Source organism: Pongo abelii, chromosome 7 (assembly GCF_028885655.2).
Source record: "Pongo abelii isolate AG06213 chromosome 7, NHGRI_mPonAbe1-v2.0_pri, whole genome shotgun sequence".
Classification (NCBI taxonomy): domain Eukaryota; kingdom Metazoa; phylum Chordata; class Mammalia; order Primates; family Hominidae; genus Pongo; species Pongo abelii.
In genome coordinates this window covers 67,124,364-67,147,913 of record NC_071992.2, presented here as the reverse complement: position 1 = coordinate 67,147,913, position 23,550 = coordinate 67,124,364, and the positions used below count along the sequence as shown (strand labels likewise).

The window sequence follows — 23,550 nt, the reverse complement described above, 5'->3', positions numbered from 1 at the left end:
ATCTTCAATGAACAAAAAAGGTGACTGAACAAGAAATTGGATTTCTATTTTCCAAAGGAATTAACAATGTTTCCTCTCTCCTTGAACAAAAGGGGGGCACTAACAAAGATTTTTTGCTTCATCAAAATTTAGCCAGGCTCCTGAACCTTCTCTTAGGTCCATCTGTGCAATTCCTTGTAAAATCCACTTCTAGTCTAGTAAGAATCTCTCGAAGTCATTTTAGCCAGAACGCTCCACCCTACATATCTCATCACCTTCAGTGTCTGGGTGTCTTATCTTCCCCCACCCCCCAGGTGGGGTCCGATCAGCCTAGCCTGCCTTTGAGAATCCTCCTAGGTCAAGTTAGCTAGAATCTCCCTTACCCCTGACTTTCCTCTTAGTAATTTTCCATTCCCCGACCCCCATCCGGCTCCTTGGATATCAATTCTCACTTGCCAAGGCTGTATTCAGAGTGGAGCCCAATTTCTCCCCTACTGCAAATTCCCATTGCAATTGTCTATGCCTATTGAGATGGTCTCAAATAAAGTCGGCCTTACCATGAATAAAGTTTTTTTTAACAATTAATGGTCCACAACAGAAAGAAATAAGTACTCTTCCTTAGAAGAAATTTAATTAACTAAGACAAATTGTATATTCTTTAAAATTTACAAATGGTTAAAACTAGAAGGAATAGCACGTTGATGAAAATTTGTTAAATCTGCAAATGAGAAAACAATAAAAACCTACTTGTTCAATCGGTATTGAATTAAAATTTCATGCAATTAAATCATGAATGAAAGGCTGAGGAGCTTTCAGTCATCTTACAAAGATATAGACTTTAAAAGTTGTGAAATATATGTGCTTTAGAGATGACGAGAAAGAAGAAAATTTATTTTAAAATAACTTCTACTGGAGTCACAATAAATTTTCTGCTGTGATAATCATTACATGTGATTACTTGTAATTTGCTTTTGTTAATTTTTTCAAATACATTTTTAGGCAACTGGTTAATGATTGATCCTTATTTCAAGTTTTAATTTTTCATTCTTCTGGGCACTATTTTAACATTTAGTGACATAAGTTAATGTTTATATCTGTGTTCAGTAATGTTGACTGAATTTCTCCATTCTGGTTGATTTATTTCTAATCAGTCAGCTCATTGTCAATTAGATTTTCAATAATGAAGCCCTAAACCACTATTTGATTTTTAGCCATTGTTCTTCAGCACTTAGTCATTGTGATGGCATTGTGTAATGATACTGAAATGTCAAATGCAAAGTAAACAATGAAAACAAAAACCTGATATACAGAGATTTTTTAAAAAGTCCTTATTAACTCACAGCAACAGATTGTTTTAGAAATATGTACTCTTTCTCTTTTTAAGAAACAAAATACAAACAACAAACACAAATTTTATTTATTTATTTTTATTTAAACAATATTTTAACCTTTCTGACTGGGATGAAAAGTTTAAATAAATGTCAGAAATCTCACTAGTGCATGGTGATTGGGTTGTCACTTCAGGACCAGCGCAGAATCCATGTTTGCGTTTAGACAAGCATGTTTATTCTTTCTTCATTCTAACAAAGGAAACCCTTTCTACAAAAATAAAGGTTCTTAGATGTATAGCTTGCATGTTAAGCAATGCAAGGCTACTCAGACTATGGACCCCAGCTAGCCTGCACACTTTTTGGCCCAGGATGAGGACAGGGGAAAGCCAGCATTAGAAACTTTCACTGCAATTCGAATCTCAAAAAAGAAGACTTTATATGTATGTTTTCTTCATTTTACTTTTCCAAATTGTCATTATCTTTTACAAAACTATTTTCAGTCCGTGATGATTTGGAGGAAAAATAAAGCAAAACAAACAAAACCAAATCTCTCCCACTGCACCTTATTTTTGTGCAGTGCCAAGATCTTTCCACCAGATGGCACCTGACCGTCAGAGTTGCTGCTGAAAGGCTGGGGAAATTCTGGGCTTGAGCGGCCTCCGTGCGTGCGGTACCCTGCTCTATTGGAGTTACTGGCTTGGAACGAAACGTTAGTCCTTAACAACATATGCCAATAGACTGCTACTCGTTATAATTCTTTTAAGGGTATAATTTCACTGAAGGACGTAAGTTAGTGTTTATATCTGTGTTGGGTAATGTTGACTGAATTTCTCCGTTCTGGGTGGTGGAAGCCATTCCTATCCCAGGGCAGCTGCCCATTACTTAATTATACACAGAGGTGACCACGAACCTTATAAATACTTCCCACTAATCCCTACATAAATGTATCTCTACCTCAACTTCCCCTTAGCTGGATCTCAAAAATGTTGTCATAGCAAACACAGTTAAACTATCTTATTTTGCACATTGTATGAAAATATGACCATGTGAAGCCATTGCTGGACATTGCTTCTCAGGGCCTTGGAAGGGGCCATGCAAATAAAGGGTCCTGAAGCTCAGACTTTGTTAGCTTTTAGCATAGCTGTCTCTGCCAGTGCTAACAGTTAGCTTTTATTGTGTGATGGGCTCCCAATTTTAGCATGTAGCATTCTCCTGAAATGTTAACAAGTTTAAATGAGCTGAAAAAAAATCCCACAAGGAACTACTAACTCTTGTAAGTTTTTGGAGGTAATCTTAGTGGTAGAATATATACACACATACCTTTTAAAAATGAAAAATTGACTTTCATTTGAAGTCAGGAATTGAATTGCAAAGTACAGGAAAATTGATTCAGACACTATATTTCTTTTACAGTTGTATTCAGCTTCTAAAGCATTATTACAAACCAGAAGCAATTATTACAAACCAGAAACAAATGACAATGAAACTCCCAAACTGTCATCACAGTCTGTGTTTTCTGATTTGTTTTTTCTTTTTGCCAGATAACTCTATTTTACTTAACTTGGTGGATCTATTCAAGTTTCAAGACAAAAACCAGATAACTAAGCACCATTTGCAAACATTAGAAACCAACCAAAATCTAGGTTATTTACAAAAATTCAGGAAGGAGAAAGGGACTCCTAGAACTTAGATTGACAAATGAAATAAAACAAAACAAATACAAATGCATTTGAATAAATGATAGCCTCATTATTTCCACAGCCCTACCAACATGTGACTTTGTACCTCAAGGAAAAGCAGACAGTATCATTAAAATCCCTGGATCCCTCAATCCCGTGGCTTATCTCTCCTGGTGAAGAGTTTCTATATTTTTACCCTTTGGCTTCTTAAGGAATCAGACTCCCTGTTTCCTGGAACATTGTAAAGATGTGCACATATTTAGTCAGTCAATATTGATTAAACGTTTACTCATTATGTTCCAGATATTACCAGATATAGGGATCAACAGAAGTTCGCTGTCTAGTAAAAAAAAACAGATTCCTAATGAATTAATAACAGAGTGATATTGATGCTAAATAGAATAAAGTCTAAGGTGCTAAGCACCAAACAGAACATTTGAGAAACTGGGGTGAGAGTTTTCCTTATTGTTATCAATAACACTCATTATCATAATTTACCATCCTTGTTAATCACTGAGCACCAGGACTCAGTTCTCCTTGCCTTATTTTGTGTAGTATCTGGCATGGCTGATGCCAGGGCCTCAAAGTCTGTGAAAGCATCTGGGGAACATGCAGCATGACTTGGAGAAGGAGGATGCGGGTGTGTTTCCAGATGCTTGTTGTAACTTCTATGGCACAGAATTGGATTTGGGTTCTCATTAAGGCCTGAAGCAGTTGGAATGATCTCTTTGAGTGAAGGCTGTGGTGGTGATAGGGACGGGAGGCAGAGAAATTCTAGGCAGAAAAGGGTGGAGTCCCTGGCAAAGCCCCACCCTCAAGCCTGGAACTGCGATCCAAAGTGAGAACATCCCTGTTTTCTGGCCCAAATATTGCTTTTTCCAAAACCACCCCTGGTCCACCCCCACCCCCATCCTGTTCCCAGAAAAAACCCAGGCTCTACTGGCAGAGAGCAGAGAAGGGGAAAAGAGAAGAAGCAGCTGAACATCAGAGAGAAGCAGCTTGACTTCAGAGGGACAGCTTGATGGTGGGACTTCGGAGATGACCATACTTCAGAAGAAAAATACCTTCCCACTCCATCCCCGTTACAATTCCTCCTCCCACTGAGAAGCACTTTCATCAGCAATAAACTCTCCACATTTACTATCCTTCAATTCATTTGGGCCACCTGATTTTTCCTGGGTGCTGGACAAGAGCCTGGGATACAGAAGACTGTCACACTGACCCTCTGCCCCTGCTGACAGAGAGCAACTGCCTCATGCAAAAAGGCAGAGGGCCCACTGAGCTGTTAAACACTTAAGCTGTCTGTGGATGGCAAAGCTGCAAGAGCACTGTAACACATGTCTTCTGGGGCTTTGAGGGTTGCAGGCACTCCCCACTAGATGCTGCTGTGACGCTGCACAGAGTTTGGCTCCTACTGGTGCCCAAAAGCACTTGCTCCAGGGTCTGCACTTGCTTACCTGTGTGCTCCCCTTCCCAAGGGGTTGAGAGCTGCGGGCTGAGTAAGCCAGGAACCTCTGTCATGAGGCCTGCAAAGTCATCAAGGGAAATTTACTGTTTCAGTGTTTTTTGTTGTTGTTGTTGTCTGTCTGTTTTTTACCTTTTTAAAGAATTGTGGTGGTTGGGCACTATGGCTCACTCCTGTAATACTAGCACTTTGAGAGGCCAAGGCAGGAGGATTGCTTAAGCCCAGGAATTTGAGAACAGCCTTGGCAACACAGCAAGACCCTGTCTTTAAGAAAAAATAAAAAATAAACAAGAGTTGTGGTAATATACAGATTATATAAAATTTAGTATTGTAGCAATTCTAAAGTGTACAGTTTAGTGGCATTAAGTGCACACACATTGTTGTGCAGCCATAGCCACCATCTAGTACCAGAGCTTTATCAACGCCACCAGTGAAAACCCAATGAAGAGTCACTTCCCATTTCCCCCAATTCCACATCAGACCCTAGAACCACCACTGATCTGCTTTCTGTCTCTATGCATGTGTATATTCTGAACCCCCTTCTTATTTCCATTCCTGTATATTTTTTAGTTATTTTCTTAGTGGTTATCTTGGAGATTATAGTTAACATCTTAAACTTTAAACAACCAAGCTTAAATTAATACCAACTTAGCTGCAATAGTATACACAGATGTATTCCTATACATCTGTGTTCCTCCTTTTTTATATTGTTATTGTCACAGATTACATCTTTATCCATTTCATACTCATTAACATAGAGTTTTAGTTAGTGTTTATGCCTTTGTCTTTTAAATCACAGAGGGGTAAAAAAGGAGTTACACACCAAAAATACAACAATGCTTGCTTTTATATTTACCTTTAGGGTTCCCTTCACTAGTGATCTTTATTTCTTCAATGGTTAGTGTCCTTTCATTTCAGCCTGGAGGGCACCCTTTGACACTTCTTGTAGGGCAGGTTAGTAATAAATTCCCTCAGCTTTTGTTTATCTGAGGACATCTTACTTTCTCATTCATTCTTGAAGGATAGCTTTGCCAGGATAGTTGACAGATTGGTTATTTTTCTCCCCAGCACCTTAGGTATGTTATCCTGCTGCCTTTTAACTTGCATGTTTCCTGAAGCAATATTGGCTGAAAATCTTATTGAAGGTTACTTGTATGTTTTGCTTCTCTCTTGTTGATTTCAAGATCTGCTCGTTTGACAATTTGATAATATCAAGCTGTTTTGGTGTGGAACTCTTTGAATTTATCTTACTTTGAGTTCATCAAGTTTCTTGAATGTGTAGATTCATGTCTTTTATCAAATTTGGGATGTTTTCAATTATTATTTCTTCAAATATTTTTCTGCCTCTTTCTCTCCTCACTTTCTTTTTTTCAATTAATTTTTTTTTAATAGAGACAGGGTCTCACTAAGTCACCAAGGCTGGTCTTGAACTCCTGAACTCAAGTGATCCTCCTGCCTTGGCCTCCCAAAGTGAGGGATTACAGGTGTGAGCCACCATGCATGGCCTCCCTCCTTGTTTTCCGAGACATCAATGAGTCTCTTAAGTTCTGTTAATTTTTTAAAATTCTTATTTTTTTCTGCTCCTCAAACTGGGTAATTTAATTTGACCTATCTTCAAGCTCACTGATTCTTTGTTCTGTCTGCTCAAATATATTGTGGAACTCCTCCAGTAAAGCTTTGACTTCCGTTATTGTACTTTTCAGCTCCAAAGTTTCTGTTTGGTTCCTTTTATAATTTGTGTTTCTTTATTGATATTCTTAATTTGTGGAGACATCACTCTCCTGATTTCCTTCAATGCTTTGTTCATGGTTTCCTTTAGCCTTTGGAACATATTTAAGACATTTGTCTTTGTTTAGTAAATCTAATGTCTATACTTCCTCAGGTACACTTTCTGTTAATTTTTTTTTTTCCGTGAACGAGCCATACATTCTTATTTCTATGTGTGCTTCACAATTGTTTGTTAAAACTTGCATTTTAAGTATTATGATGTGCAAAAGAAAATAGAAAAAGAAGGAAGAAAAGAAAATATACCCTCCAGGTATCTGCAGATGGGTGTGGTGCTGGGACACTCCTTTAATGCTTAGTCAAATCATTTACAGCACTGCCCTTGCCTGTACTTCTTGCTTGCACTGAGTGTAAGACCAGCCAGGGTCTTTTCTCTGTCCCAAGAATGTGCTTTTTGGGTTTCCTCTTATATGCAGTAACTTTTCAAAGCCCCTGTGCCTCCCCAAAATCTCACTCCCTGGTTTTCCCTCCCAGGCTTTTGACAGTTCTATTGTTTGCCCCAGTTGCTATTTTTTTGCTCCCAATGGCTCATTGCTTGTCCCAGCTGTTATTTTTTGCCCCAGGTAGCAGCAGCTTATTCATTTGGCTTTCATAGTTTTCAAGAACCAAGTAGTCTCTGCATCCTGGTTTAGGCATTCCTTTGGGGAAACCCCAGTCAGAACAAAGCAGACAAACACAACTCCTTGGAAACAGCGTCTGTTCTGCTCTCTCCAGAATCAGACACTCAACACTAGGAATGCAGGCTACCATCTGCAAGACCTCCACCATGCCTGGGAAGGGGATGCTAGGATAATGCCACAAAGATCTCTTATCCCACTTCAGCCACCTTTCTCCTGCCTAAGTGGTCACTTGGTTGCTGTAAACCTTTGACCAATTTCCAGAGCTCTGATAAGGTTGATTCTGACAGTTTTCCCAAGGTTTTCAGTGTTTCTGGGATGAGATGGCTCCTAGATGCCACTACTCAGTTATTTTTGCTGACATCATTCTAAATATATTTTTAATAGTATTTTAAATATCCATTTTCTTTTTTTATTCTTTTTTTTCTTTCTATCTTTTATTTTAGGTTCAAGGGGTACATGTGCAGGTTTGTTACATGAGTAAATTGCATGTCATGGGGGTTTGGTGTACAGATTTTTTTTGTCACCCAGGTAATCAGCATAATGCCAGATACGTAGTTTTTCAATCTTTACCTCCTCCCACCCCTCACCCTCAGGTAGGCCCCAGTGTCTGTTGTTTTCTTCTTTATGTCCATGTGTACTCAATGCCTAGCTTTCACTTATACATGGAAATATTCAGTATTTGGTTTTCTGCTCCTGTGTTAATTCGCTTAGGTCACTATCCATTTCCTGATCTATAATCACTTCTAGCATGCACTCAACCAAGCAAGCATAAAGCATCACTTTATATTTTATGTGGGGGAGACTGCTGTTAAAACTCTGAATGAAGCCTCCTTCAGCTAGGGGCATTGATGTACATCTTGTTTTTTTTTTTTTTTTGAGACAGGGTCTCACTCTGTCATCCAGGCTGGAGTGCGGTGGTGCAATCACAACTCACTGCAGCCTCAACCTCCCAGGCCAAAGTGATCCTCCCACCTCAGTCCCAAGTAGCTGGGACTACAGGTGTGTGCCACCACATCCGGCTAATGATATGCATCTCATTACAAGACTTCTGTCCTTTATTCCTAGGGAAGTCAACATTTATTACTGATTTACTTAAATTGCTATTTCTTATCTGTTTGATTTATTAAATCCTCACATGACCCCACTGTATTGACAGTGAACATGAATTTTCACAAGGAATTCACAGAGAAAGAGGAAATGCATGGACAGGAGGGTGGGAGAGGGCAATGGCGGAATTTTCTGGCTGGTGCACACATTTGAAGTTCTGCAGGGAGGGTGGGGAAGACAGTGGATTGTGTATTTAACCCTGTGCAATGTCACTGCTTCAAGACATGCTCGGGGACATCAAGGTCACTGTGAGAAAGAAGAATTTCTGGGATATGAGAGTTGTTAAAAGCAAAGCATTTCCTACAGAAATTTCCATGTTAAGCTGAATTGCTTATTTTACCATAACATGGTAATACAAAGATAAAAGGCAGAGCCTTCTGAGCAAGAAGCTGACATCTGGAGTCTGGGCTTTTGCTAAGTAGTTCAGCACAGCCTGCCCACTCTCAGAGTTAGGTTACTTGAAGATTTTTCTACTGGTCCGAAACCTCTTCAAGGGCAAGCATACCATCTCTTGCTTTTTTGGATTTGTTTTTTCCCCATCCAAATGCTATGCCTGTGTTTCATGCCTAGTATCAAATTTTTGACATGCATGAATATGCCTGAACATCCTCATTTGTAAAGAATAAAGTTTAGATTTAATGATTTTGGAAGTCTTTCAGAATCTAATATTCTAACCCAAAGCACTTTAAGCCAGTTATTTTAATGTCTTTGTTACATATTCAACAACCTTACCAGAAATTCTTTTTCTTTTATTTTCTTTTGTTTAAGAAACAATATTAAATGTCATGCTGGGCATGAGAGGTCAGGAGCACTGGTTCTGCAGTCAGACCTGACTTCAGATCCCGACTTGTGTGGCTTCCTGCAAAGGTTGAGATAACAACTATCTTATAGTGTTGCTATGTAAACAGTAACAACAGCAATAATAATAAAAATGGCTGGGCATGGTGGTGGTGCCTACAGTCCCAGCTTTCTGGGAGGCCGTGTCAGAAGATTGCTTGAGCCCAGGAGTCCAGCCTGGGCAATATAGTAAGAACCCATGTCTGGCCAGGCGTGGTGGTTCATGCCTGCAATCCCAGCACTTTGGGAGGCCAAGGCGGGTGGATCACGAGGTCAAGAGATCAAGACCATCCTGGCCAAAATGATGGAACCCCATCTCTACTAAAATTACAAAATTTAGCCAGGCGTGGTGGTGCGAGCCTGTAGTCCCAGCTACTCAGGAGGCTGAGGCAGGAGATTCATTTGAACCCGGGAGGTGGAGGTTGCAGTGAACTGAGATCGCGCCACTGCACTCCAGCCTGGTGACAGACCAAGACTCCATCCCAAAAAAAAAAAAAAAAAAAAAAAAATGAATCCATATCTGAAGAAAGTTAGGAAAAATTAGGTAAGGAGTCCTGATCCCTTTTTGGCAGCCAGGAGTCTGGCACACACTATTTATGAGGTAATGCCTTTGATCCTCACAGTTATCCAGTGAGGCAGGGCATTGTTACCCTATTTCACAGATGGAGGCACTGAGGCACTAAGAGTCTAAGTAGGCCCAAAGTTGCAGAGCTGGTAAGTGGAGAATTGGGGTTTGAAACCCCAGCAGATTAAATGAGGGGATGCCCATAGTAAGTGTCGAGTGATGAGTTGTGGAAAGTGGTGGCAGGGTCTTGCGTAGGATACAAATGCACAGTGAGCAAGGTGAGTGCCTTCTCTTCGAGTTCTTGCAGACGAATAGGGAAGGTAAACGTGTGGACTTCCACGGTCTCATAGAGAAATCATAAGTGCCACAGGGCACCCTGGAGAGGAATTTGGGCTGGCAAGAGGACTGGAGGAGCTCACAACATGTCTGGCCTTTCCTCGGAGCCTTATAGGATATTGACAGGCTGGCAGGAGGGTATCTCAGGTCAGGAGAGCTTGAGAAGGTAGGAAGGAGCACCACATCATGACGGAACGATTCCTTGAATAGAGTGTGGCTTTTAGGAAATGAAGTGGCGGTGGCCACGCTGGGAGGCAGTGAGAGCGTGGATGGTGGAGACCCTGAGTGTCATGCTAAGGAACTGAATTGTATCCCGCAGGTAATGAGGATTTTAGTGCCAGTCTGAATAGCATCTTGTGTACTTCCATGGAATGTCCTGCCTTTAACGAGGTTGGAGCCACTGTAGCTCTTGGCCTAGAATTTGAGCTAAACAAATGGGTGTCATATAGAAAATGACTCCAGACGCATGGGCGGATGGAGGACCCGGGAACGGGAGCATCTGCTCCTCCTCGCAGCACTCCAGCCGGCTCACCCCACTCCACGGTTTTAATACCAGCATCATTTGGTGGTGTTTGCCACCTGCTGAACAATCTCAAAGTCAGGTTGCTGTTCTCTCCCCAGTCTCCCCTCCCTCATTGCTACTCCACAGGCCACTTGGCTTTGTAGAATCATTTTCGAAAATGTTTATAATGTCTTACTACTGCCTGTTCCATCTGCTCCTCACTCATGGAGGTCTGGCTCCTTCACAAGGCCCGGAAGTCAGGCTCTCGGTGCCAGGAAAGGTTAAAAATGCCGCTCTGATCTTTCTGTCATGCGGTTGTTTACTTTCTTTGCATCCATCCTTCCATAGATGACTTAAAGCTATTTTTCCTTCCAAGGAAACCAAGTCTATTGCTCATTAGCCAATAAATAAAAAGAAAAAATGTAGATCACTTTCTCAATATCAGTGGGCCAGTATGACCGTGCTAGCACATACGTGTGTAGGAATGCATTACACGCACGCACATGCGTGCACACATGCTTGTGCACACACGTGCACACACACATGCACACCATGGTTCAAAATAAATCTTTTATAGGCATGTTATACTCAAACTCTGTGTGGGAGACCACGTACTTGTACACTTTATTACTTTAATAAATGGTAAAATTCATAACAAAAAATCATTCTCACTCAAGAAATGGAGAAAATCAATACATTCAAAACACGGAGCATCAAGGCAGTCTGAGTGAAAATGATATAGGTTTGCAGGTAAGTTTTTGAATTCTGTAGGAACACTTGACAGGAACACATTTTATCATTGTAATTTAAGAACGATCAGCAAATTTAATAGAAATGGAATGTTTTTAAAATAGAAATATTTAATTGAGGCTATAAGAAAATCTCAGCTTTTATCCTCCTGTTAAATTATATTATTCTTTTGAGGAATATAGTCATGGCAAATTGTCTGCAGTTGTCCATATCATTTTTCTGTCTTCATTTAGAGGTCAATACAAGTTTGTAAAAGTTGGCTTCGATTATCCTCCTTGCTTTCTTTATTTAATAAAGTCTTATTTGAATGTTTTTACATTTTATCTCCTGCCTGTGGAGCATGTATTTTTGTTTGCCAATACGAGTATGCAGAAAAAATTAAGGAAAGTACCAAATGTCTCAATCAGCAAATAGCAAAAGCTATCTTTTGTTTTATAGTTGTAGCAAGAACTCCTCCTAGTGGACTTGCTCAGAATTATTTACTACATTTGCAGAGAAAGGCATGAGGCATAGTAATTGCATAAGGTCAATGCATCATAATAGTTAATACATCATAATCTTTCACTAGTGGTGCAGAAACTGTTTTTCCACCATCATAGAATAAATTGAAATAACTTACACAGCACATAGAGCAAGTATTGGGAAAGAAAACAAGCTAGATTGGACCTCTGGTTATTATCTACTTTATGTTGTGTTATTTTATTTGGAAAAGAAACATAATTCTAATTATGAATTATTCATTAAAACTTTAAAAAATTATTTATAATTGACACTTTATAGTTGTACATATTTACACGGTACAATTTGATGTTTTGATACACCCTACTGTGCAATAGAACAGGGGTCCCCAACCCCAAAGCCACGAACCAGTACCAGCTCATGGCCTGTTAGAAACCAGGCCACACAGCAAGAGGTGAGCAGCCGGCAAGCAAGTGAAGCTTTGTCTGTATTTACAGCCATTCCCCATGGCTGGCAGTACCACCTGAGCTCCCCCTCCTGTCAGATCAGCAGCAGCATTAGATTCTCATAGGAGCATGAACCCTAACTGCGCATGTGAGGGAGCTACATTGCATGCTCCTTATGAGAATGCCTGATGATCTGTCACTGTCTCCCATCACCCCCAGATAGAACTGTTTAGTTGCAGGAAAACAAGCTCAGGGCTCCCACTGATTCTACATTATGGTGAGTTGTGTAATTATTTCATTATGTGTTACAATGTAACAATAATAGAAATAAAGTGCACAATAAGTGTAATGCATTTGAATCATCTCAAAACCATCTGCCAACATCCCCTGCCCCACTCCTGGTCTGTGGAAAAATTGTCTTCCATGAAACTGGTCCCTGGTACCAAAAAGGTTGGGGACCACTGCAATAGAACACCAAAAAGTAGTCTTCCTATCTGATTGTGACTTTGTATCTGTTGGCCAACCTCTCCCCATCCTGCCTTCCCCCTCCACTGAATATGCCAGCAATTTCTAGATGTGCTCTGGATGTTTGTGAAATTGCTTTAAAAGTTTTTTTTTTACAGATACAGAACAAGATGAACGCTAAATGTCTGATTTTACAAAAAAAAGTACAAACATGGTGACTATTAATTCTTATTCAGTCAAAAGCCTACACTCTGAACACTTCCCTATAGAGACAGGTACAAGATAACGACGGGCTTAAAAAGATTGTGTCAAATTATAAAACACAAGAATAATGAACTGGAGTTTATAATCTATGAAAATATTATAAGGGGAAACTTTCAATGTGCTTGTTCTGCAAGCAAAGAAAGAATACAGTGGAAGAAGATAATGTAATTGTAGTTATCAGAATGACACAAGATACGGTTCTTTTTAACTTTATTGGTCGGACACTGTTTAGCTTCTTCCCAGAACTCTGTGCTGGATATTTTCTGTAATATCCAGCTTACTGAACATACATGTCAATAAAATCCCAAACTTGACTGTGAGTCTTTGACTAGAAGACTTACTTTGACTACATTTACTACAACAGTGCTGCACTAACTTCCTTCCTCATTTAGTAGCTATAAATGATTCTTCAGCAGTGAAACACTTAGTATGTAACATTATTACAAGATTACAAGGTGAAGAACCACAGACTTTATCTAATAGTCCATGTTACAAATGATAAAAGGACATTTTTAAAAGAGGCATATTTCTCTAGCTCATTAAAATAAAACAGACTTTTCCCTGGGATACAGTACTTCCTTGTTTTTGTTCTTACAAACAGATTAATTATAGTACATGACATTACCCCATAGGTTTATAATAAGAGAAGTTGTAAGCCACATTCTTGACTCAAATTACTTATTACTAGTTCAAACAGTGCAAATGGCTTTCTGAAATAAAGCTTTTTGTGATTAATGTACCTCTATCCTGCAATTTAATGAACATGTTTCATATTTTTATTACTAACTACAATTCCAGTTTATTCATGACACATCATTCTGTAAGCGTAACATATTGAATGCACATATAAGTTCATTAACTGTTACTGCTTTGAAACCTGTTGGCTTTTTACCACTTACAAAGAACACACTCCCCCACTCCCACCACAGTCTCTGAACAAACTTATGGTTTCACCGGTACAGATGGAATGCTAAATGTAAACTAAACAAATACTGCACCACCTAACGCCGTCTTGTGGTGGTCTTTATATACCAGCCATGACTTATTCCAATGGCTATGTTTTAAATCCGAAACCATTAAGAGAGGGCTGTTCCATGCAGACTCGTATTTTTAGCATGGTGGTGGGACCGTGAGCATGGCAGATGGGGGGAAGACACGCACTTTCCAGGCACCTATCACACACACATATCCCCCATCAGCATGGCAGAAACAGCCGCTGGTTTGGTTTGTTTAGGACACACTTTACTTTTCATACATCACCAAATGTCCTCTTCAGGCAACCGGTGTAGTCTGGTCTCTGGACATTTCCTGGGGGCATTTCTCTGCCACTCAGTGGTGCCCAATGTGAGCTGGGAGACGGTGTCAAAACACGAATGGCTGGGCCCACCCCAGGGGTTTTCAGTCAGTAATCCTTAGTGGGGCCCTAGAATCTGCATTTCCAACAAGTGCCCAGGGAATGTAGACGCTGTTGGCTCGTCACTGCATTTTGAGGACCCCGAGCCACGAGAATCTGACCTTCATTAAACCCAAGACAGATCCCACACTGTCCAGATGCATGTCATTTTCTTTAATTCCTTTATCGACATTCATGTTATCTCTCTTGGTATTTGGTATATACTAGATTATATCATTTAAGATATATTTGGTTTGACTGTAAACCCCTTGAAAGCAGAGGACATGACTGACATTTCATTAGAACATTAGAACTGTGTATCTCAAACTGTGGTTTACCAAGTACCTTTATCAATACCCCTGGGAGGTCCGTTTAAAAGCACAGCTCCTGGGTGCACCCCAGAAAAGAGGCATTGGGGGTGGAGCTCCAAAATGTGCGTGTTGACAGGTCCTTTGATCACTTTTCCGCACCCTGAAAATGTAGGGTGACTTCCAGGAAGCCCCGTCCTGCTCTGCTGCAGCTCAGGGTCGCACTACCCCTGGCACGCAGGCTTGCGTGGGGCTCCTGAAGTGCGGCGGGTTGATGGAGCTGAGCGCTTAGCAGTACGCACCAGGCTTCGCTAAGCCAGGCCTGGGTGGAGACGGGGTTTCTCTTTCCTCTCCTGGGGGACTGGAGGAAGCTTTTGAAGGCTCCAGCTCAGCAGTGAGGTGACTCCTCAGCCCCGAGCTGAGAAGCCCTTCTCTATCCCCTGTCGTGGGAGGTCCACCATGAGATGGGGAGGGAAGAAGGACACCAGCCTAGCTGGCCGCACTCGGCTGCACCAGCTTGGAGATCAGGGTACGGGGCGGACACAGTCACAGATCTCTAAAGGAAATAGAGAAAACATAGGGAACCATCTAAGTTTGAATTACATGAACGCTTTCACTCACCACCAGGCTGTTTACCTCAGTTGTCTGAGACTTACTCAAGGTTTTCTAGAAAGGCCTAGGAAGGATGAAGTTAGGACAGGGACACAGTCAGTGTAGCTGGGACCGTCGGATCTTCTTCCAAGATGGCTTCTTCATGACATGTTTGGCACCTCTTGGCCCTTTGCCTTTTTCTGTCCTCATATGTGGTATCACATCTTCTAGGCCCTCTCTACATAGCTTGGGCTTCTCACAGCATGGTGGTCTCCAAGATTGGCTTCCAAGACATAGGAACTGGGAGCCGCTCCCCAGGGAAGGGCTGCCTCGGGCAGCGCCTCTTCCCCCTGCTGCGTCTGTTGGTCGGAGGAGTCACCAAGTCCGCCTGCTCGCGGGTGGAGAAGCAGACTCGCCTCTTGATTGGAGTGGGTAAGGCCACATTCCAGAATAGCGTTTGGGGTGGGGGATATTGTCGTGGCCGTCTGTGAAAATATAATCTGTTACACTTAGGAATTAAATTTGGCAAAACACGATTAACTGATTGGACATAGAGTGTGAGAGAAATGAGTCAGGGATTATTCCAAGGTTTCGAGGTGAGTGGTTGGGGGATGATGGTGGCTCTACCAACGCTGCTTTATGCGAAAGGTAAACTGAGTTTTGGACGTGTGTTAGAATGGTTGGATCTGTGGTATTAGGAAATATCTAGGTGGAAATATTCAGTAATTAGCTTAAGTCTGATGTTTGGATCTGGGTCCATCGTGTGAATTTAGCGATCCGCATGTATTTGGAATCCTAAGGCGAATGATAACACATAGCGAGAATGATCAGCATCCATGCGCTGGGGACAGAAAACTAGGACAGCTGCCATCGAAGGAGTAGTAGGAGAATGAAGCCCAGTCGGAGGGGAGGACCAGCTGTCCTGGCACCAAGGACGCCGAGCCCTTTAAGAAAGGACTGATGCAGCGTTGGGGAGGCATGAAATAAGATTGGACTGAAAGATGCTCTCTGACTTTTTGATCGGTTAGTTGAACATCCGCGTGAATATACCATTTCAGCAGAGCTGTGGGAAGATGGACAGAAGACAGATGAGTTGAAGGGTGAAGGAGAGGAAAAGAGGAGGCGCTGTACTTTGGGCGTTTGGATAGGAAGGAGAGGGGACGAGTTAGGCCGTAGCATGAAGAAAAGTCTCGGTAAAGATAGGAGGTAAATAAACATACCGATGGGCCAAGGAGAAGAAGAGAAGTGGGAATACAGGAGAAAAAGGACTGTGTGCAGTTCTGGAGGAGAGGGGATGGCGAAGTGTCTGGGCGGAGGCGGGGGTCTGAGGATCTCACTCTGAGTGCGGAGGGGCGTGGCCACGGGGACTGTGTGGGTGGAGGAAGGTGCTCTGTAGCCTCTAGTTTGTTGGTGAAATTACAGACGAGTTTATCCCTTCTGAGACTGAAGAAGTTAGGAACTGCACCAGCATCTTGAGGAAAGTAGTCGAAATTTGGAATATTTAGACAAGGAAAGGAAATGAAACAAGGATAAGAAAAATGGCTGACCGGGGGGATGATTGTCCAGCCGAGTGGGAGACTACACATTTTAAGGACAGCATTCTGCATGACTTTCTCAACGTTTTCATCAGCACTGGAGAAGTATGGAAAGAAAAAAGGGCATAACGGAAATAAGGGTGTTTTTGAGCGAATAGTTCTGGCAGCCAATTATAGGATCCAGAAAGGAGTCAAAGAGAGAGAAGTGAGGTTGGGTAGACACGAAGTAAGGATCTGCTGTGAATCTTTGAGCTGAATTACTCAATTACGGAATTGAATAATGGAATAATTGTGCTCTTTCTCCTTTCTATTTCCTGTGTGTAGTTTTATGGTATAGCTACCCTGTGAATTAAATGAAGTCATACATATAGAACACATAAAACACAATAACACACATAGCAAAATGAACAAGGACACCTCAGAGCTACTTAGTATTCGACAGTGCTCAACGATTATTAGTGTATCCATTTTCAAACTTTCAGTTATGAGTAAGCTCTGGAGTTCTAATGCACAGGATGGTGACTTTTGTTAAGAATACTGTATCATACACTTGAAATTTGCTAAGACGGTAGATCTTGTGTCCTCACCCTCACACGCACAAAATAGTAACTATGTGTGGTGATGAATATGTTCTTTAACTTGATTGTGAAAATCATTTCACAATGTATATGTATATCAAATGTTGCATTGTACACCTTGAATTATACAATTTTTCTATCAATTATACCTCAATAAAGCTGGAAAAATACATTTTTATCCCTTTAAAAATCAAGTTATGAAAGAATGTATTCTGAATGTAAAATATCCAAATAATGTAGAAAGAGCAAAAGATGCAAGACCCTTGCCTTTTGGGAAGCACCACCTAGCATCTGGGGTGCAGTAGCAGTTTCTCACGTCCATAGGATGAGAGGTTGCCAAGCAGGGAGTAGAAAGAGCAGGGCTTTGGAGTCCAGGAGTTCTAGGACCAGCTCTCTGTATCATCTGTGTGATCTTGGAAAGCCTGCTTAAATTCCCAGGATCTCAGTTTTTTCATCTCTAAATTAGGTACTTTCAACAGGGATCCCTTTTCAAATTTGGGACAGAAAAGGGAATGGAGGGCAAAATTGAAAAAAATGTATTGAGTCAAGAACATTTCCACCCTAAGAAAGTATATTATTTCCAAGCTGTAGTTTCTTCTCACGGGGTTGGCATAAGTGCTGAACAAGATCAAATGAAAGAATATAAATTAAAGAGTTACAGTGATGTCAAGGTTTTTTTCTCCCTTTAGGAAAAAAAATGGTTCTGTGAAGTGACAATACAATTTTACCAGGCTCATTAGTTTAGCTGAGTTATCTTTAGAAGAATGAGACTTGAACACTACTTAAACATGGCAAAAAAAGAAAAAAAGACAACATAAAACAGCAAAATTGCATCTTGCTTTCAAGGTTGCATCTCGCTCTCAGGTAAGAAGGCTGATCCCTTCTCTATTGCTGTCACTTGAGAAAAGTTGATGATTTTTCTATGGCAGAGTTTGTTTTATTCTCTTACCAAGGATGAGTGTATTGTCACTGACCAGATAACTAACCTTTTAGAGGCCTTGGTACAAGTCTCTCACTGCCCAATTCTGTTCAGGAGAATTTTCCTCTGCACTTGTGACATCAGAATTCAAACCAAAAGACTGAGATGAATGTCATGGAAGTGACCCTCCAGGTAGCTTGCCCACTCCCTTGTCTCCTGCACTCAGGAGGTTGGATCTGAAAGCAGCAGAGGACACATCCCTCGTGGCCCCAAGGGCCCAAGAAGTCACTCTGCACAGTGAAGGACACAGAGTGCACGTTTTAAACAGAAAACATTTATTTGGTATTTTTTTCAGAACCAGAAGCATTAGGTTTGGGTCATGTATTCCACTTGCTGTTCCTGAGGAAGACACTCAGCATCTCTTCTGATTTGTGACTTATTCTCTTCCAATGAGGTTGGTGCCAGTAGAAGCACAGTAACTAAAGTATGCAATTTTCTCAAAGCTGCAGCCTTTCTCCAGCTTGTGCCTGGTTCTGTGTGCAAACCTCAGGCCCTCATCACTTGCTTATTTTGTATTAGGAGCTGCATAACAGTGAGAGGAAGGAAAGAGAGGGAAAAGAACAACATTCAAAGCCAACCTTGACTTTGTTGTTGCCAGCTGATTGGAAGGGCTGCTATTTTCAGGGAGGGGGATCAGGGATTCTGTTTTGAGATAAACTAGTCTTTGAGCCTCTTTGGGCCTTAGATCTTTATTCTGAGAAAAAATACAGGCTTAACATGAAACAGGGTAGAATTTTGGATTTGGGGGAGTACTGCCGAGAGCCTCACAGAGCAAGGCTCTGAATTTCTGAGACTCTTTCAGTTACAGACACTTCTAGAGACAGTCCTCCTTTTGACGCTCAACTCAACCCAACCCATCAATGGGCCCCACTTCTCACTTATTGTGAGGGAAGCACAAGGTAAAAGGAGCAGTGGGAAGTCAAGACAGGGGCATTAAGACTGCTGCTCTACCCAGTAGGAGGCTCCATCAGCATATCCAACTGGAATGTGAGAAGCACATGGTGATATGCCCAACACCCCATATGCTTCCATTTCCATTTTTATATTTGTATATATGATAATGCAAAATTAGGAAAAGACGAATCTTAGATTCTACCTTAGGAGAGTTTCAACTACTTCAATTTTTAAATTCACCTAACAGATTTACATTTGTCTAGCACAAAGTAGTCTGTTCTTGAGAAAATTTTAATGCTCTCAAGGTAGAACTATTTTGTGTATTGACTTGGTATTTCTTTTTCAGCACAGTACAATAGTCCCCAAATTTTTATTTTTCAGTGAATATTCACTGTAGGGGTCAGATAATAGAATTTAAAAATTCTGTAGAATATCTTAGTTATGGTGCTTTTGTTGAAGTAACAGAGAATTCAACTCAAAGTGGCTTAAACATGAAGGGTATTCATTGGCTCATGAAATCGGGATTCCAGAGGCAGGAGCGCCTCCAGAACTGATTCACCCAGCAGCTCAGCCTGGTATAAGGGTGAGGGTCTTCCTGACTCTCTCCACTGCCATCCTTCGTGTCACTTTGCCTGCGGCTCTCAGGATCATATCCAGCCATTTGCTAAGGCTCCAGGCTTTCCCGTGGTGTCCAAAGAAGAGTGGTCCCTGAAGCTTTCACAGAAGAGTTAATATGATCCTCCTTGGAAGGCCCTCCTCTGGTCTAATTAGCCCTAACTGCAGCATAACCTAATGCTGAACCAATGACCAATAGAATAAATGACCCACCCAAACTGGATTAGACGAATCAGTGTCCACCTCGGATATGGGGGTAGATTTGGCTTCCTGGAGTCACATGGACTCACGGAGCATGGTTAGAACAAATACGAGAAAAATGGAGAGAGAAATGGATGCAGAGCAGACCCACAGAGAATTCCCAACTGTGGCACGTCTCAGGTGACATTCCATTGTATCTACTTCAGTGTAACCTCCAAGAAAGATCCTGTGTTAATATAGAAAACAATCACTACTCAGACATTAGTGTGACCTCCAAGAAAGATCCTGTATTAATATATAAAAGTCACTACTTAGAATTGTTACTGGGTGGTGGGGTACATTTTCTTGGGAAAAACAACCAACTCTGGGGCAGACATCCCATGCTCGAACCTCTTTTTCTACTTACAAGCAATATAAGGTTTGGCCAATTCGTTAATTTCTGTGAGCCTCCATTTCCTAATTTGTGAAGTGTGGGGAATGACAGCAAACCTAAAAGGAATGCCATTGTAAACCTAAAAGAAGAATACAAGCATACACACATGTGACTTGACACTCTAACCACATTCTCCAACAGCTGGAAATAACATGGACATAACAGAGCAAAACAGATCTTCTATCTCTAAATCCTGTGATGTGAGTATACAAGACCAATGTGAGTTCCTGTTTCATATCATTTTGTTACATCCTATGGAGAAGGGATACCTTTTATAAGCTATGCAGAGTAGCTTGCCATATGCTATAGTCTTGTCAATGGCAGAACCAATTTCAGGCTACCAGGCTTGCTAATCCTTTGTTGTAACAATTCTTGATGTTTTACATGTAGTGTGAGCAAAAGAACATTCATTTAATGCATATTTATTGCACACCTAGTATGTTACAGGCAATTCTGCAGGCTCTGGGGCTGCAACAGTGATACACGACACGCATGTTCAGAGGGCAGTTTTATTTCCTCTCAGCAACTTGTTTTATGTGTAGGAAATTTTGGGTGATGGCTTGTGAATGGCTTGAATTCCTCCAATGGTTTGATATATTCTTTACCTATAACCACAACTGGTTTTAACAAAAAAGTCAAACTGGTGTCTCATACTGCTATTACTGTTATTTTCTTGATGACCAGAAATTGGCTAGAGGAAGCTTAATTTCAGCTACCATTTTTTTTGAGGGCTGTCCATGTGCCAGGCCTTGTGCTAAGCACCTTCCAATTCACTTACTCCTAAGGACAGAACATCCTCGGGAGTAAGCTACAGGCTCTAGCTGGGGGATTTGCTCTAGCAGGTAGGCAGGCCCTGGCCTCTGCTAGCCTGAGGGCAGGAGGCTTGGGGTGACCAGATAGCCCACACAGAGAGGCATCCAAGAGCAGGCTGCTGTTAAAGTTGGGGGCTCTGCCTTGAACACTGACTCTATGGAAGGTTACTTTCCTTTGACCTGCTGATCCTGTCAGCAAGAGCCATCTCCGGATATGCTGTAGTTGACATTTATTTTAGTTTAGAAATTGCTTCTTTACTTTCCATGTCGTTAACTTTATGTAGCAACTTCATTTTGTACCTTTTATTAGGTTGTTTTGCATGTCAAATCTGGCTCTGTAAAAAGGGCTGTTTGGGGGCTTCCTTGCAAACCCTGTGCACAAGATTATGTTGCAAAGTATTTTGAAGCTCTCCACTCTGTTTCTTTGCTAAGACAGATGGTGAAGTTTAAACATGTAGGCAGTGTCTGACGGGGCCTGGGAGAAGCACAATTTCAATCAAGTGTGACTTCATCAAGTGTCCCAGTTGGGGGTGGAATGGGGCAAATATCTACAGCACATTCACAACCAGGAGCTCTGTGTGTTTGGGGCTCTAGGTGGTGTCTGTGTCTAGACAGAGCAGAGCTGTCTATCTAGTGGCTGCTGGCGGTCACAGCAAGTGTGCCTCATCACAGTGTGGGAAGTGGATGCAATCTCCAGTTGCTTCCAGACGTTCTTGACCATCAAGTTTAACTGTCTTTTGCTGTCTAACTTGGTTTTTTAAAATTGAGTTTTATTTCCAGAGATGTGCTGCACAGCAGCAAATCATCAGCAAGAAGCAAGCAGACAGAGAACTAAATTACACCCTGATGTCTACCCCTCTCATTTCTGCCGTGCACCATGGTCACCCCCATTTCAGAACTGTCACTCATTAACACAGTGCAAAGTATCAGAACACCAGGCTCCAATCGCAGGGCCTGCTGGCAAAGACAATGCTAGCTATTGTGTTCTATTTTGAGCAGCTTGACCATATGCGTACCAATATTACTCTACATATTCCTATCAATAGTTTCTATTTTTGCCACATTTCCTAGGATATGATTTGATACTCTTTAACAAAAATCCCAGATAGCTGAAAATACCATACATACAACAGAGCAGGAAACAGGAATGGTGAGAGGAATTCATCTTATACACCGAGGGACAGAGGAAAACAGATAAGAAGTACACAAGAAGAAGATATAAGGACAATTATAGGCACATAATTGTAATTAAGACCATTAAAGGGTTATTTATGAATAGCTTCTATTGCCTTCATTAAATATTCCCATTTATTTTTAATTTCAGAGTATCATCAAGCCAGTAAATCTTCACATTTTTCGAGACTGGAATGCAGAGCTAGTCTTAGATATATTTATCCACCCCCCCGACCCACACATCCATCCATCCATCCACCCATCCATCCATCCATCCACCCGCCCATCTATCCCTCCATAATTTTTAATTCAACAAGCATGCATTGCATGCTTCCTAGAGGCCACACTCTGCAAGGCTATGAGGATGTTGTAATGTGCCTTGTGACCATTCTTTCAACTGTTTGTACCCTCAGTTTTCACATATGTGGAATGGGAATAATTATGTCTAGAGGGTGCTGGTTCACTCACTAATGACCAGTGTTTACTCTTTGAAGGTTTATGTTGCCCATCAGATTGACCAGGGTGCCTTGTGCAGGGCCTGGCGGGTAGCAAGGTCTCTGCTAGTGGGACCCACTGTGGGAGGACCTGGGTGTCTTGGAGAGAAAGAGGGGGTTTTGGGGAAAGTGGTGACACACTGAGAATTCCATATTGACCATGTGACCTTGAGCAAGTTCTCTCTGTTCCTCAGCATCCATCTTTAAAAAGTAGATATTATAATATCTTAGTGCAGCCGCTGGCAGAAGAGTAGGGACTCAAATATCAGAACATTTAGGACGGATGTGAAATGCCCCTTTGCCTCCAAGCAAATATTCCCCCAGACTCTACTCTTGTGAGTTAAAAGTCACTCTGGGCAGTCCAGTCTGTTAAGGCACCAAAACACACTGGGAGAAGTACTGAAATCATCTATGAGGGGAAGGATTTTGCTGGACTATTAGTGATGAATGCTAATCAGATGGCTGCAGCAGGTTCCAGATACCAGATTCTGGAGATGAGGGAAGAAGATTCTGATGATCCTAGGTCCCAGGGGGTGCTAAAGGGAAGGGGCATTCTGGGAAGCACACCAGGGCAACTGGGGGCCCCAAGTGTGGGCATTGAGGCCCCAGCATGGAGAGCAGGCTGAGGAGGGGGAGCTCTGCAGGGGAACATTATCTGATGCACACCGTGCTGAGGGGCAGCCTGTGGTACAGAGCAAGCCACACCAGATTGACAGTTATTTCTTTTTTTTTTTCTTTTGTAGAGGGAGGGTGTCACTGTTACCCAGGCTAGTCTCAAAGTTTTGGGCTCAAGCAACTTTCCTGCCTCTGCCTTGCAAAATGTTGGGATTAGAGGCATGAGCCACTACACCCAGCTGACTATCACTTCTTAGGAGGCTTTGGTAGCTCTTTCTGTAGGTTGATTATTACTGATAGAGTTGAACCTTATCTTCAGTGATTGATACATTTTTTTTG

At 41.6% G+C, this 23,550-nt stretch overlaps 1 long non-coding RNA gene across 1 annotated transcript; it reads left to right on the top strand.

Annotated features, from left to right (window-relative positions):
* The first annotated feature begins 9,469 nt into the window (after positions 1-9,469).
* Positions 9,470-20,317, top strand: LOC134761926 (uncharacterized). The gene is made up of 4 exons (XR_010141110.1): positions 9,470-9,517; positions 17,685-17,859; positions 18,270-18,368; positions 20,259-20,317. It is a non-coding gene; the product is annotated as an uncharacterized LOC134761926 (long non-coding RNA).
* The last annotated feature ends 3,233 nt before the right edge of the window (positions 20,318-23,550 follow it).